This window comes from Podarcis pityusensis, assembly GCF_964106645.2.
Source record: "Podarcis pityusensis genome assembly, chromosome: 9".
NCBI classification, from domain to species: Eukaryota; Metazoa; Chordata; class Lepidosauria; order Squamata; family Lacertidae; genus Podarcis; species Podarcis pityusensis.
The window spans coordinates 67,557,076-67,573,774 of record NC_138034.1 but is presented as its reverse complement, the minus strand read 5'-3'; the positions used below and the strand labels follow the sequence as shown (position 1 = coordinate 67,573,774).

Genomic DNA, 16,699 nt, shown 5'->3' with positions numbered 1-16,699 from the left:
CGCCCCACTGTGATGTGGCCAAAAGGCCTGCTGCTATGTTCTTCAGTATCACAGATGTCTTGCTCCATCAGCCCCTCCAGACTGGTTTTTCAGTGGGTGTGTTCTGCAACATGTCGTGGATGCAATAATAGTGCTTTAGCGGCAGATTTGGGAAAGGGCCATAGCTCAGTGGTAGAGCATCTGAATTGTATGCAGAAGGTTGTGGGTTCAATCCCCAACATCTCTAGAATGTGCTGGGAGAGATCCCCTGTCTGAAGCCTAGGACCAGTTGGTGCTGAGATGGATGCACCAATGGTTTGAGTTGATGGTTTCCAATGGGCAGCTTCCCATGTTTCTACACTGGACCATCCACACATCACTCTGCTTTATGAACAGCTTCATTCCCTGATGATTCTCCAATGTTATCACTGTCTGGAGCGGCACTCAGGCACTTGGTATAGTTGGCATCCGTCTGTTTCGAAATAATAATAATTTATTATTTATACTCCGCCCATCTGGCTGGGCCTCCCCAGCCACTCTGGGCGGCTTCCAACCGAATATTAAAATACCGTAATGCATCAAACATTAAAAGCTGCCCTAAACAGGGCTGCCTTCAGATGTCTTCTAAAAGTCTGGTAGTTGTTGTTCTCTTTGACATCTGGTGGGAGGGCGTTCCACAGGGCGGGTGCCACTACCGAGAAGGCCCTCTGCCTGGTTCCCTGTAACTTGGCTTCTCACAGTGAGGGAACTGCCAGAAGTCCCTCGGCGCTGGACCTCACTGTCCGGGTAAAACGATGGGGGTGAAAGACAATAGAGTGAGCCTCTGGGGGCAGCGGCGTAGCTAGCCGCTCGGGTGCCCGGTGCAGTGCGCACGTCCTACAGCCGGGGATGGGGCGAGCTGCCCATGGGGTGGGGCAGCTGTGTGGAGCCTCTCCACCACCTCCCCCTCAGCTGTAGGGCAGTGGAGGGCAGAAGCAAGCCCCACGCGGCAGTATCAGGCAGTGTGGAGCCTGCAGGCACCCAAGCCACCACGTCACTCCCAGGAGAGACATGTGGCTCGGGCATGCTGCAGGCCCCGTGGTAAGTGCCGGCCCCCGCAGTGTGGTGCCCAGTGCCAGCCGCATTTTGTTACGTTTGTTGATTGAACTAAAAAGTTTTGTGAGCCCATTTTAAAAAAAAACAACCCCTCATATTTTTGTTATTTGATCACATCCCACCCTCAGTGATGACACCCGGGGCGGCCCACACATCCCACACCCCTCTTCCTCTGCCACTGTCTGGGGGGGTGAAGTCAAAACTTTGCATAAGCAGCACCTAAGCTTGCAAGCCCAGGCAGTGTGTATGGTGGTCCTGGGCTGCTGAAATGACAAGACCCCCCTCAGCCCACCCCAACAGTGTGTCTGCTTTAAACCTTCTTTTCTTTTTGCCACCTTCCCCAAAATTGGTAGGGTCCCTCAGGGCCAGAAACATTGGATTAGAGATCTGGATTTGGCCTTCTTGGCCCATGAGCAGCTCCCTTCCTGAGGGGCGTGAGGAACCCAGAAGGCAAAATGGCAGAATATTGAAATGAGAATATGATCCTATTTTTCTCTTCCCAGAGAGAGAAAGAGAGAGATTGTTTTTTTATTTAAAAACCCTGAATTTTTCATACTCAAAAAACTACAAACACTATGGAGACTCTCTGGCATGTGCTTAACTCTCTAATTGTGACTTCAAGGCACTCTGTTGTGAACTTCATTTGTACAACAAAGAAGGGAAGCAGGCAACTTTCTAAGTCCTAATTGATAGCATCAGAGAAGTTTAAAACTTAGCGCGGTGGATGCGTGGAACTTCAACAATGGAAGAAAATAGCAAACCAGGCCACCATTTTTCAACAGGCAACATCCCTCTCGAGAAAGGGAAAAAACCAAACACCTCAGAAATGTTTGTGGGCTGAGAAACGGAGACTTCTGTGTTTCCCCATAAATTTAATTTATAGGACTGTTTGTGGCCCTTTTGTTTTTTGTCCTAAATGTTGTTTGTTAATTCAGTCTACAAACAACAAAGTTCTCTCTTCATTGATGCTTCCTTTTCAGGTTTCAAGGTTAGGGGTCCGGGTGAGGTGTGGGAGGGGTGCAGGGCTTTTTTTTAATGAGAGTTAATGAGGCAGAATAGCTTCTCTTGATGGGAAAATATATTTTCTCACCAAATTAAAGCCTGTGCAAAAAAAGAAAGAAAGAAAGAAAAAAGCATGAGATGAATGTGGTGCCCTCTTTCAAACTTCTCATACATTGGGAACTGGCCTTATCTCAGGACTCTGAGAACAATGAGCTTGCCAGATAATATGTTTTTATTGGCTTTAATTCTCTTGCTTACCTGATGTTGCAGCAAAGATTTTCCTTTCCTTGGGGGTGGGAGGGGGGAGAAGCCCCGTGAATTAAAACCAAAGCTCAAGAGATTTATCAAGAGCTCTTGCCTAGAGAAACAAGAAAAGACAGCCCCTGATTGAGAGCATAAATGAAGCCGTGTGGGCAGGTTTTTTTTTTTTTTTTTTTAATGGCAGTTATCTGGACCCACCCTGAGGGAGGACTGGAACCTGAAGACTGACAACTCTAGCAGTCATCCTTCAGAGTTGGCACCCGTCTGTCTCGAGAGACAATGGAGTGTGCCTCCAGGGGTGAAGTCAAACTGCTGCGTTAGCATCACCAAATTGACCTCAGCGAGGTGCCCGCCCAGCCAGTGTGTATGGAGGTCCTGGGCTGCCCAGACAACAAGACCCCCCTCTTGGCCTTGCTGATGTGGACCAAAGGAAAGCAGATCAAGATGTTTAGCACCAGCTTGGCTGCAGGAGTTGCTGGAAGGAGGAACCGTCTTAGGGACTCCACTCCAGTTTACTCCTTAACCTTCTCTTCTCCCAAAGATGTCTCGCAAGGCATCAGAGGTTCAGGGTCAGATTGTGACGTTAACATATGAGAGTGCTGGAGGTGAAATAGTTAAACAGGTTACCCAATCAGAACCCAGGGGGTGGAGTCAGAGGGACTCTAAAACCAGCTCTGGGAGGGGCAAAGGGAGAGTTCGTTGGGAGATGGGTGGTTGGTTGGAGTGGGAGTGAATTGGGATAGAGTTTGTGGGTAGGCTGAGTTAGTGTAGCGAAATAAGCTATAATTCATGTTCTGTTTTGATGATGTTTGTCAAGGCACTGTGTTAGTAGGGTCTAGATCCTGGAAGGACAGATCGTGAAGCTGAGGCTCCAATACTCTGGCCACCTCATGAGAAGAGAAGACTCCCTGGAAAAGACCCTGATGCTGGGAAAGAGGGAGGGCACAAGGAGAAGGGGACGACAGAGGACGAGATGGCTGGACTAAACAACAACAACAACAGATCCAATGCTTGGCTTTCAAGGATCAGGGCTACATTCCTGCAGCCCTAATAAGTAGATTGGGCTTGGAACCATGAACACAAGCCATTTATACAAGTGTCTTAAAAGCATGTGCAGATATCCTTTCCCCCAAAGCAACTGCTGTTCGCTGCTGCACACCTATATTCAGAACAGAGCTTTCTTGTTTGTGCTCCAGCCTGTTAAGCATGAAACAACACTAGCCTGAAGCAGTAAATGACCAGGACCATGTCTTCCTCATGCAACACTGGGGAATAACTCCAAACAACTGCTTGTTATGATCGTTACTGGATATTTCTGGATGGGAAGAGCCAAGGCGATGGCTTGCTCATTGTACCTTGTTTTGTCACTGCTAGAAAATGCTGAAATAAATACCTGCCGGTTTAAGGCAGTTTTACGGGCTAGGTGGCGTTTGTTAGACTTCATCACACAACGACGACAATACCTGGCTGCTTGTGTCTCTGCACTAGGCAGGGACGTTGTTGAGGCCAGCGCTGATTGATCAAATCAGGATCCCCCAAACCAGGATGGGACCAACTAACACCTGGAAGTTTCGGACAAGTTTCCTCTGGCAGTCAGTGGAATATTCTTGGAATGGTAATAGATGCTGTCCAGTTTTACAGTGGGACACACCCTATAAAATGCAGGCTGTGCTTTCCTCATTTCCTAAAATGGGAAGACACCTGGCCTGTTAGGTAGCGATGGGGGAAACACGATATGCAGATCAGTATTGCAAGCTGCAGCTGCCTTGGCCAACCCGCAGTACGGCATTACAAATGAAAGGGCAGCTGGTGAAGTGGAGTGGCGAAGGCTGAACTAAAGTCCCTGGTTCCATTTTCGCCTCAACAATGCAGACACACCCCTCCCCTCGCTCCTCCATCCTCAGCTCCCTTTTCTCATCTGCAGTGTGTTGATAATTATGCTGTCTGACCCTACAGGGCTGTTGTTAGGATTATTGAGCTAATTTATGTGAAATGCTAAGTGCTATTGTGTTTGAAGCCAGTTCAATTTCTTCCCTTCCCAACTGCTGTGAATTGTTCCCTGGGGATTCCCCATCCTTCTAGTGAGCGATGGTACCCTGGGTCTAAAAGTCAGAGGTCATGGGTGTTGAAATTTGAGGTATCTGGAATTTTCTACTGTGCACATAACAAACCTTTTACCTGTGATATAGTGTACTGCATTCAGGTCAAGCACTGGATTTCTGTTCCATCCACTTTTCCAATAATTCCACAGTATTCTCACCTGTATGTTTCCAAATGAATATTAATCTCTCCCTTCCTTGGTGGTTCACTGTCTTCTCATCACTGCTTTGGTCAAAAGGAAACAGTTATGAGATGTTAAAGGTTTTCTTAATTCAGGCGTTGGATTCTGCATGCATATTCTAATGGGCGACAGAAAACATGGAATATAATTTTGACTGCTTTGAGGCACGATGACAAACCATAGTTAACTGTGATGCTAATGAACTTACAGAAACCTTGGACTTTCTCCCTCCCCCATTCCCCCTTTTGGGAAGCTTGCCTTTCCACTTTTAATTAACCACAGCTTGTCATTTGATCCAAACCTGGCAAACTGTAATTAGTCTTAACTATGGTCTGTTTGAAACAATCCAACCTCAAGCCATGTTAGTTATGGTTTCCACAAACCATAACTAACATGAACCACAATTTGGGGTTCAAAAACACTAAACTGCAGTCAATCAAAAAAGGAGGTAGAAACTTCTGATATCCTCCTTGTGACAGTTCTGGAGGGCAGAGAGGGTTGTGCGAGCCCAAGCCTCACACAGACTCATTTCCTGCATGATAAACCATCATTGATGTCTAAATATAACCCTTGCCTGTGAAATGGCATTCGGCATTCAAGGACTCTCTCAGGAGGGGAGACCGAAAATGAAGAAACCCAACATACTGGGTATGTCTCTTAAGAGATGCAATGGAAACTTAGGTAAGCAAGACAGGATGTGAGATCTCACATGCTTTCTGAACTGTAGTCGATAATTCGCTTGACAGCTCACTAACAGTACTTCCCTGAAATACACAGAAAATAGTTATTGCGTCTTATGATTTTTGAATAACATGCAGAATGAAGAGAGCTAGAAATGGGTGGGTGATCCTTCCTAGGAGATGCCCGTATATAAATAACACCCTACTTCCTGTGCTCTAAGGCTTTGTCTCTCTTTAATGCTTGTTTAGGATCGTATAGCTGTAAGGCTGCAAACCAACCTGTATGAAACCGTCATCTCCCTCCATCCCTGCAGCTGAGGGCTTTCTGTGTCCATGTGACTTGCATACCGATACCATTACAAACTTCTACCGTGGCGGAAAACGTGCATTTTAACTGCACAAAATTGAAACCCAGCCAAGCTCTCCTCTGCCTTCAGAATGGAGAAACTACCTGCAGTTTCCTCCTGCGCTATCAACATTGTTGATGGCTGCAAGAAGGGTTTGTTTATTAGAAAACGCAGTACCCCTTTCCCCTACAAGGCTGGGATCCTGATTCCATTTAATCATCCAGCCTGTTTGCTGTTTACTAGAGGAGACTTCTCCCCCCAGTAACATCTTGAGGAACCCACGGAATTAAGACACCGGCTCTGCCGCTGGTACCTTGGGAGCTGAGCTCTTACGGCAAAACCAGATAACGAAAGCAAATCAATAGCGAAAACAGCACCAGCAATCACAAACAGCTGTAAATTAAACCCCTTGAAGCAAATGGAAGCAGCCAAATGAGGATTCAAAGGGGGGTTGAACTTCATGACCCCAGGAAGGCTTTCGTAGCCCCGTGATTAATCATGAAAATAGCAAGGGCGGTGCTTGAAGTCTCTACCAGGGAATAGAATGGAAAGACCTGTAAATTGAGTCCAGAGTGGTAGGAAGAACTGAGCCTTCTTTGGAGGACATCCTGCATTTACTCAAGGCATTGCTTAGCCTCTAACTTGACTTGCTTAAATACACACCAGCTACCTCATTGGGCTCTGGGGCTAAGCGTTGGGCTGTGCCGACTCCAATACTTATTCATGTCACTTTTGGGCAATCTTCTTGCAGGAACAATTTCCAGAAAGGCTGCAAAAAGTACAAATTCAAGGACTAAGGACCCCTCCAGACATTTTTTTAAATTGCACATTCATGATGATTTGTGATCATGATGCTACCAGAGTGGTCACATTCGATTCTGCTTTCCGCACTGTCTGAGTCTGCCAATGTTTTGGGGTGGTCCATGCATATAGCATAGCTTCCTGCTGAAATCCTGTAATCTTTCAAATGTTCTGGAATTTTATTTTGGGTTTTGTCCTGCTATCGTTGCGCTGCAATCCCTCCAGACAGCAATAATGTGGTAGCATCAAGGAAGTGGAAGATAGGAGTGCCTGGCGTGCTCTGGTCCATGGGGTCACAAAGAGTCAGACGTGACTAAACGACTAAACAACAACAAATCAAGGAAGTGCATTGCTCTGCTTTCCTTTGGACCACATCAGTGAGGCTGAGAGGAGGCTTTTATTGTCTGGGCAGCCCAAAACCTCCATACACACTGCCCAGGCTTGTGCCCCGGGAAGGTCACTTTCGTGCTGCTAACACAGGGGTTTGACTTTACCCCTGGAGGCGCACCCCATTGCCTCTTGAGACAGGTGGATGCCAACAGTATTTGGCACAGTATGTTGAAAAGGGAGAGCAAGGAGGACACAGTGGTGGATCTTGAGCACGCACGACATGAATTCTGTTTAGCTCAGGGCTGGATCTGCCATTAGGCAGAAGGCAACTGCCTCAGGCAGTGAATGCTTCTTCTTCTTCTTCTTCTTCTTGTTGTTGTTGTTTAGTCATGTCTGACTTTTCATGACCCCATGGAACAGAGCACGCCAGGTACTCCTGTCTTCCACTGCCTCCCGCATTTTGGTCAAACTGAATGGAGAACTGAATTTAAGGCTTGAAAAGCAAGAAACAGAGTGAAACTTAAATTGGCAAATGTGGCGATCCATAGGCATGATAAGAGGTGTATCATGTAAGCAGAGGGGGTGGGGGAAGTGGACGGGGGACAGGACAGGACCAGGACCATCCAATGAATATGAGTTATGCTCGTAGCTTCGAGAACACTATCCAACCATCTTGTGCTCTGTCGTCCCCTTCTCCTTGTGCCCTCCATCTTTCCCAACATCAGGGTCTTTTCCAGGGAGTCTTCTCTTCTCATGAGGTGGCCAAAGTATTGGAGCCTCAGCTTCAGGATCTGTCCTTCCAGTGAGCACTCAGGGCTGATTTCCTTCAGATGGATAGGTTTGATCTTCTTGCAGTCCATGGGACTCTCAAGAGTCTCCTCCAGCACCAAAATTCAAAAGCATCAATTCTTCGGCGATCAGCCTTCTTTATGGTCCAGCTCTCACTTCCATACATCACTACTGGGAAAACCATAGCTTGAACTATACGGACCTTCGTTGGCAAGGTGATGTCTCTGCTTTTTAAGATGCTGTCTAGGTTTGTCATTGCTAGTGGTTAGCAAACAGTAGCAAGGTATTAGAGAAGAGAGCTGTGTGTACCAAGGGTCCTGCCCTCTACCCGCGAATGCTGCTGCAACTGCTGAAGATTTGGCTGGCTTCTGTGTATGGGGTGCCATCATGTCCTTTGCCTCAGGCAGAGAAACATCTTAGACTGATCCTGAGCATCCTCTATCAACCCAGGGAAGCAGAGCCTACGCATGGCCTCAGAGAGATACTACTACCCAGAACACAGAGCTCAAGAGCGGGGTCCCTTTATCAGCCCTGCCCTGTCTTTTGTTTGTTCTTTGGGGGAATGATGCACCTGGAGACTCCTATTTCCAATCAACCATTTGGTTGCTGCACAAGAGGAATGGCTTTCGGATGCCAGGCTTTGCCATTCGCTTGTTATTATTAGAGCAAGGCAAAGAGGGGAGATGATAATTCCCATTTGCTGCAACATGAGCTTTTTACGAGCGGTGAACTTTTTACCTCCAATAATCAATGCTCCAGTTGACCTGCTGGGTTGCATCTGTGTGGCCCTGGCTGGCTTGGAAGATAGGCATAAGGATTTACACGCACACCCACCCCAATTTCAAAAGATACCTTTTGGAAGTTGAAAAAGTAGCTGAAGTTTTTAACACAGAAACATGTGTCCTTTGGGGAAAGCTGAGGACTGAGGCCTCTACATTAGGGGTGTGGAACCAATGGCCCTCATTTGCTCCCATCAGCCCCAGCCAGCAGGGCCAGTGGTTGGGGACAGGGCTGGATTTAGGTTTGATGAGGCCCTAAGCTACTGAAGGTAATGGGGCCCTTTATATGTCCAGCTGTCCTTTGTCAACAACAAATTGTTGCTGTTTTTGGTGTTGAATATATGCATGGGGCCCCATTACTTACATCATAGGAGCCTACACAACACAAAACACTGTTGCTGTATGTAGGTTTTATTTTATTTGTTTTTTATCTTATATTTTGGAAATGTACATCCGGGTTTTTCTCCCCTTAAATTTTTTGGGGCCCCCAAGAGAGTGGGCCCCTAAGCTATAGCTTGTTTAGCTTATACGTAAATCCCGCTCTGGTTGGGGACAATGGGAGCTGGAGTCCAGCAACATCTGGAGGGAGACAGGTTCTTCCTGTTCTGTGTTTTGGGATTACGGCTTACTCTACTTCGAGCTCAACTTTTGCAGGAGAATTCAGGGGAGCAATTGCTGTACCAAAAGCTAAAACTCACCATAATATTATAGCAAGTTTGTTTTCCACTCCCCTACCCTGTGCTGATTCAGTGAAAACTTGTAGCACTTGTCGAGCCCGAATGCTAAGTCAGTGTTTAAAAATTAAGGCAGGCAGACAAACTGATTTTTGCTGCTGAAAAAAGCTTTTTTTCCTGACTTGCATACATTACACATTGCTTTTTTATTTTTACAGTATTTACTTTATAATAATAATTTATTATTTATATGCCACCCGTCTAACAGGGCTGTCTCCAGATGTCTTCTAAAAGTCTGATAGTTGCGTATTTTGTTGGCATTTGATGGGAGGGCATTCCACAGGGTGGGCGCCACTACTGAGAAGGCCCTCTGCCTGGTTCCCTGTAACCTTGCAATGAGGGAACCAGCAGAAGGCCCTCGGAGCTGGACCTCATTGCCAGGGCTGAATGATAGGGGTGGAGATACTCCATCAGGATAAATTAATGTTCCCCTGGATAATTGCCATCTGCACCCAAGGGAGATTGTAGATATTGTTATTTATTAAATTTGTAGACCGACCTTCATCCTTAGATCTCAGATCAGCTGCATTGATCCTTGAAAAATTCATAGATTCACAGGGGTCATCCTAGCCCTTTTGCCTAGTGTGGGGCTCAAACCTACAGCCCTGAGATTAACAGTATTGTGCTCTACCAACTGAGCTACCCCAGCAGTCCTCATTCTTACTATAGTAAGCTGGTGTAATGCTGTGACTAAAATGGTAAAGGATGTGAGCAGTAAAGATACCACTGGTTTTCAACAGAATCATTAAGCATATGCTTAAAACGCTCCGTATTGAAATTAATGGTGTTTAAAAGTGCTGGATCGCAGCCAAAGTGTTTTGTGGCGCATTAGAAACATGCAGATTTATTGGGGTAGGAACTTTTGGGGCTGGTAATCAGACGGCAGTCACTCAATGTTTGGCTGCTGCAAACAAGGCAAGCTCCATGTTGGGGATAATTAAGAAACGGACCAAAATAAACCTGCCAATATCTCCATGCATTTGTATAAATTTGGGGTGCTTCCACACTTGGAATAGTGTGCATAGTTCTAACTGTAGCACTTCCCAATGATATTGTGGAACTGGGAAAAGGTGCGGAAAAGGACAACCAAATGTTCAAGGGGGCTGATCGACACCCCTGCTGTGAGGTTGCAGCACATGGGGCTTTTGAGTTTGGAGAAAAGGCAAAGGGAGGCATGAAGAGGGATGGAGGAGAAATTTGACTGAGTTTGCACTTAAGAGTACCAAGGAAAATTGCATGCAGATGTGATTGGGAGTGATTCGCCTTAAAATGATGAACTTTCATGAGGACATTAGAAAAAATCTTATGCTGTAACACGGAGAACTGAATTTAAGGCTGGAAAAGCAAGAAACAGAGCGAAACTTGTGACGATCTGTAGGAATGATAAGAGGTGTATCATGTAAGCATAGGGGGTGGGGGAAGTAGATGGGGGACAGGACAGGACCAGGGCCATCCAATGAATATGAGTTATAGAAGGGTTAGGGCAGACAAAAGGAAGTATTCACAAAACACATGGTTAAATTATGCCATTCTATACCACCACTTTAGTAAAGGTAAAGGTACCCCTGACTATTAGGTCCAGTTGCGGATGACTCTGAAGCTGCAGCGCTCATCTCGCTTTACTAGCCGAGGGAGCCGGCGTACAGCTTCTGGGTCATGTGGCCAGCATGACTAAGCCGCTTCTGGCGAACCAGAGCAGCGCACGGAAACGCCGTTTACCTTCCCGCCAGTGAGATACCTATTTATCTACTTGTACTTCGTGCTTTCGAACTGCTGGGTTGGCAGGAGCAGGGACAGAGCAACGGGAGCTCACCCCATCGTGGGGATTCGAACAGCCGACCCTCTGATCGGCAAGTCCTAGGCTCTGTGGTTTAACCCACAGCGCCACCCATGTCCCTATATCACCATCTATACTTTGGAGGACTATAAAAGGGGTTAGACAAATTCATGGGGGGATAAGGCTGATCAATGACTCCTAGTCACGATGGTTATTTTATCAGAGGTCTCCGAATACCAGTTGTTGGGGATTACAGATGAGAGAGTACTGCTTGTGGGTTTCCCATGGCTATCTGGTTGGCCATTGCAGGAACAGAAGGCTGGACGACACAGGCCTTTGATTCGATCCAGCAAAACTTTTCTTATGTTGTCACCCTGCATATCCTGGTGAAATACACCATCCTGCTGTTATCGTGCAAGTTACGTCAAGGAAGTGAGAGCTTGTTATCAAGGCCCCATTCATACCACAGTTAAAACACTATACCACTTGAAACAGTTACGGTTTTCCCGAAAGATTCCTGGGAGATGTAGTTGGTTAAGGGTGCTGAGAGCTTTTAAAGACCCCTATTCCTCACACAGAGCTGCAATTCTTGGAGTGGTTTGACCATTATTCTTCACAATTGTAGCTCTGGGAGAGGAAATCAGGTGTCTTCTAACAATTCGTAGAGCCAGTGTGGTGTAGTGGTTAAGAGCGGTGGACTCATAATCTGGTGAACCGGGTTCACGTCTCTGCTCCTCCACATGCAGCTGTTGGGTGACCTTGGGCCACTCACACTTCTCTGAAGTCTCTCAGCCTCACTCACCTCACAGAGTGTTTCTTGTGGGGGAGGAAGGGAAAGGAGATTGTTAGTTGCTCTGAGACTCCTTTGGGTAGTGATAAAGTGGGATATCAAAACCAAACTCCTAGAATCATAGAGTTGGAAGAGACCACAAGGGCCATCAAGTCCAACCCCCTGCCAAGCAGGAAACACCATCAGAGCACTCCTGACATATGGTTGTCAAGCCTCTGCTTAAAGACCTCCAAAGAAGGAGACTCCACCACACTCCTTGGCAGCAAATTCCACTGTCGAACAGCTCTTACTGTCAGGAAGTTCTTCCTAATGTTTAGGTGGAATCTTCTTTCTTGTAGTTTGGATCCATTGCTCCGTGTCCGCTTCTCTGGAGCAGCAGAAAACAACCTTTCTCCCTCCTCTATGTGACATCCTTTTATATATTTGAACATGGCTATCATATCACCCCTTAACCTCCTCTTCTTCTCGGCACCAGTGCTTTTGCCCCTGGGGGTACTCAAGGGTACACAGTACTGCAACCTCCCCCCCCCCCCCAAATTTTAAAAGTGCGGCCCTTACTCTAAGAATTTCACAGGGAGTACCAGCATCTTTTCTTTCTAAGCACTGCTCAGCACCCTTCAACTGCAGCTCACATAATTTTTTGGCGGAAGCCATGACTGTTTAAAGTGGCATCTTAGTGCTTGAAATGTATGGTGTAAATATGGCCACAAGTTCCTCCAGGTTGTTTGCTTCTTCAAGGCTCTGATCTCCCTCTAGGGACAACCCGCGCAGTTCCTGCCTTGCCCCGCTGTTGTGCAGGCTGCCAAGGTGCAAGGTGTATTCACGTGTCTTGTCACGATCTCCTGTCAGGAGAAACCAGGAGATAAGTCACGCGTTCCGTTTTGCCGCCTGCTGCTCCTTATCCCACGTACGTGTCTGGCGGCGGACGAGCCTACCCGCTGCGCCACGGGTGACACCGCCCAGCCTCGCTTGCTGGGAAACACGTGCAACTGAAACTCCGTTCCCACATGCGCGTTCCCTCCTCGAATCCTTCCCGCGTGTGTTGCGCTCCGATCCTCACAGGGCATTTCTGGCGCGCCCCCGATCCCCCCCCCCAACAAACCCACCACTAACCCTGACCCACGTGGCGGAGGATCGGCGCGCTTTTGCGCAGCGTGCCCGCAGCCGCGCTTCTCCCCCTCCTCTGCCCGGACTCCAGATCCCTTCGCCAACTTGGAGGGCGGGGTGGGGGGGCATTGAGATGCAAATCCGGCCGGCGGGAGCCAATCGGGACGGGATTACCGCCCGAGGAGGGATTACCTGGGAGGAGGGAGGGAGGGAGGACTGGCCGAGCCGAGCAGCCGCGCGCTCGAGTTGCCTCCTCTCCCCGCAGACCCGTCGAGGGCGCGAGCCGAGGTCCGCCCTCCTTCCCCTCCGTCCCTCCCCGGGGGCAAGGCCTGGCTCTGCGGCGCCGAGACCCTCCGCCTTCTCTCTCCGCCTCCTGCCGCCAAGCCCCCTCCCCTTGCCGCGGCTCCTGCTGCCGCTGCAGCCCGGCCAGAAGAAGCGATGCGGCGGCGGCGTCTGCTGCGCGCTCCGAGGGCGCGCCGACCCGGGAGCTGCTGAGGCGCTGCGCCGGCTATTGTTGCAGGCGCCGGGGGCTCCTCTGTCTCTTCCTCTTCGCGGGGTGATGCCGGGGAAGCCGTTGAACTTGGGCGGCTGCTGACAGGAGGCGGCCCATGTGCAGCCCTCGGGGCCGGGCACGCCGACGGGCCGCGGCCGGCAGGAGCGGTAAGTGGCTGCGGCGGCGCCGCCGCCGGGGCTGGGCTGGTTAGGGACGCGGCTCCCGCTGGAGCTGGAGGAGGGGAGGCAGAGACGGAGAGGAGGAGGAGGAGGAGGAGGAAAAAGCCGCTTCCCTCTCTCCATTGCTCCTCCTTTCCCTTCGCGCGGGTCCCTTCCTCTTTCACTCTTTTTCTCCCTCGCTTCTTCACCTTCTCGCCCATCTTTTCTGCCTCCCCCTCTTCACGCTCCCCCCGTTCCTCTCTCTCTCTCAGCACAGTTTCTTCCTTCCCTCCTTTTCAACTTTCGCTTTTCCTTCTTTCTTCCCGCATTCCTTTCATTTTTAAAAAATGGGGGGGGGGGCGGCGCCCCTCTCTCATTTGAACAGGATTTAGAATGCAATGCGTGGCAAAGGGAAGGATTTGGGGCATTTTAGTTGTGTTTGTGCGCACGTGTGTATTTTGCATTTTTGGGTTTTTTTTAAAAAAAATATCTCTGGTATAAATACTTTCCAAGAAACACTTTTTCTTTCGCCACCGTGAGCGAGGGAGAGGAATGCACCTTGCTCGGCTGAGTGATTCATCATACCCGTAGCGTCTTGCGGGCATGGCTTCTTTGCTTTCATGTGCAGGGATAATAAATCAGACATATAAACCTGTAGAAGTCCTTAGAGTTTCCAACGCCGGTGAATTGCTAGCAGATGAGAGTGAAATTCTATCGGATTTCTCTTGGAGGCTTCATCAAAGTACCCTTTTTTTTGGGGGGGGAGCAAATCAAACTGCCCACCCTGCTAATGTAAATGTGGGTCAAGTTGACAAATGACCTTTTAATTATTGGTTTTTAAAGGTGTATATTTAATTAGAGGACACAGATTGAATGTATACCATACCCCATTTCTTTTTTTTTGCAGTGCATTTGCAACTGATGCAATAAGGACAGCATTAAAAAAAAAAAAAGGCAGGAGGAATGCATTTAATTAGCTACGGGTAGTCATTCTGCTGCTGCTAAAAGGGCAACGAGGCTTCATTTCTGCAAGAGAGGCCAGGAGATCATTTTCAAGGGTGGGGGATGTGGGTTAGGAAGGAGTTTTGTTAGTGATGCAGTGGCTAGCATGCCTGCAGCAAGTGGCAGAGGCAGTGCATAGAACTGTAGAGTTGAATGGGACCCTGTGAGTCACCTAGTCCAACCCTCATGTTTGGGGGAGGGCCTGGATAATAGGAGGTGTGTGTGGGACTGACCGTTACACAGAGTGAGGTCTGTGGTGCTATCTGCCTAGATCACTGTAGGGAAAACCACAGGAAAGCACAAGGAGACTGTAAAAGAAAAAAGAGGAAAGATACCGTACTCTCACTTAGAGTGGTGGGCTTTGATGTGGGAGACTGGTTGAAATTTCTGTTCATAGCAGTAGATCTCAGCCTGATCTACCTCGCAAGGCTGTCCAGGGGATGAAGAATCCCAACCCGCGCAAAGTGAGGCACTTACAAATCACACGGATTCAGATAAGAAAGAGTTATGCAGTCCTCCAAACTCCACGTTCCTTGGAGTAAGACCCATTGAATACAATGTAGTTTATTCATGAATAGACTTGATTAGAATTGCAGCAGCAAGCACAGCGCCACCTCCCCCAACTCACTGAACCTCTTGAAGTTTGCTAAAATGTGCATATTGCTGAAATGCTTTATTAGCCTGATTTTGTCCATTTCTCAAAATAGGTCACTGGTTACATTTTACAGGTGGGAAACTGAGGCTTTGTTTTGGCCAAAACCCATCTAGTGAATTTGTGGCTGAGTAGCTAATGTGAAGTCTGATCTCCCAGTTCCAAGTTCAACAGTCTGACAGTTTGTAATGGGAGTGTATCAAAGTGTTTTGGGATTGATTTAAAGAGATTTCTTCCCAATAGGAAGTTCTATGTTGTTTTTACTGTCCATGTTAGAACATCTCTCTGCTTCCACCGCCCCCCTTTCCTGGTCTCTCACCCTTGCCATCCACCCTAAATAGCCTGAACACAGCATACAGCCTTCAGCCTACAGGTTGTCCACCTCTGAATTAAGCCTGAGAACTCTCCATGATTAGACAATTCAGTTTCCAACAAAATAGTCTGAGATTTCACTCGTTTGTTAGCATTTGGCAATCAGTGCAAACAATGCCGCTTCTGAGTTGCAATTAATGTGTCATCTGCCTACTGAAAGCTTTACAACAGGTGTTGGGGGGGGAGAACCCCAGAACTGGGATCTGAATGTGGCCCTCCATGCCTCTCTGCCTGGCCCTTGGAACATTCCCTTAGGCCACACCATTCTCTGGTTTGCTTTGCAGCCCACGGATTTGGCTGGATTCTATGATTCCATGTGTCCTTGAAGTTATAAGGACTTGCTTGTCTGGATGGAGGCTAGAGACAGGTGTGTGTGTGTGTGTGTGTGTGTGTGTAGAAGCCCGCTGGACAAAGATAATGTTTATATTGGTTGCTCTGCCCACTTTTGCCAATGGCCCAGCCCACTTTGGAAGCTCATTGAGAAGGGGATGTGGCTCTAGGGCCAAACGAGTACAGTGGTACCTTGGGTTACATATGCTTCAGGTTACATACGCTTCAGGTTACGGACTCCACTAACCCAGAAATAGTACCTCGGGTTAAGAACTTTGCTTCTTGATGAGAACAGAAATTGTGCAGCAGCGGCGGCAGGAGGCCCCATTAGCTAAAGTGGTGCTTCAGGTTAAGAACAGTTTCAGGTTAAGAACAGACCTCCGGAACGAATTAAGTACTTAACCCGAGGTTCCACTGTATCTCCAACCCTGGTTTGCAAGCTTGTTCAATCTGTTTATGCCATTTTTCTGATCTTCCATGTTTGTCACAATTGAAAATCTCTGTTCACAACAATATACAGTGGTACCTCAGTTTTCAAACGTAATCCCTTCCGGAAGACTGTTCAACTTCCGAAACGTCTTAAAACCAAAAACTCAATACCGAAGCCTCAGACTGTACGGAAAACTCAAACAGGAAGCCGCCTCAGAAGTTCGATTTCCGAGGCACGTTCGAAAATGGAAGCGTTTACTTCTGGGTTTCCGGCATTCAAAAACTGAAACGTTTGGCTTCCGAAATGCTCAAAAACCGAGGTACCACTGTATCATGGAGAACTGTAGAAGAACAGCCAATGCTCTTGAAGAGAAGTATGGATACTGTTTCTGGTTGTATATACACATTATTTTGACACTGTGTTTGATACTAAACATTATTTTGGTGCTACACTTTACTGAAATGTTTAAAGGTTCCTTTGATTGTCGTTGAATCTTCCTGCCACCCTTGC

General features: G+C 47.8%; 1 protein-coding gene across 6 annotated transcripts in view; it reads left to right on the top strand.

Moving 5' to 3' along the window:
• Window positions 1-16,699, top strand: part of SHROOM3 (shroom family member 3) — a 219,849-nt gene that overhangs the window by 116,087 nt on the left and 87,063 nt on the right. The window contains exon 1 of one of the 6 annotated variants that reach the window (XM_081020651.1): window positions 13,039-13,412. The exons of the other annotated variants lie outside the window; for them this stretch is intronic. The gene's annotated coding sequence lies outside the window, so the exon portion shown is untranslated. Of the gene's footprint in view, window positions 1-13,038; window positions 13,413-16,699 lie in introns of those variants that run through there. 6 annotated transcript variants of the gene reach the window in all.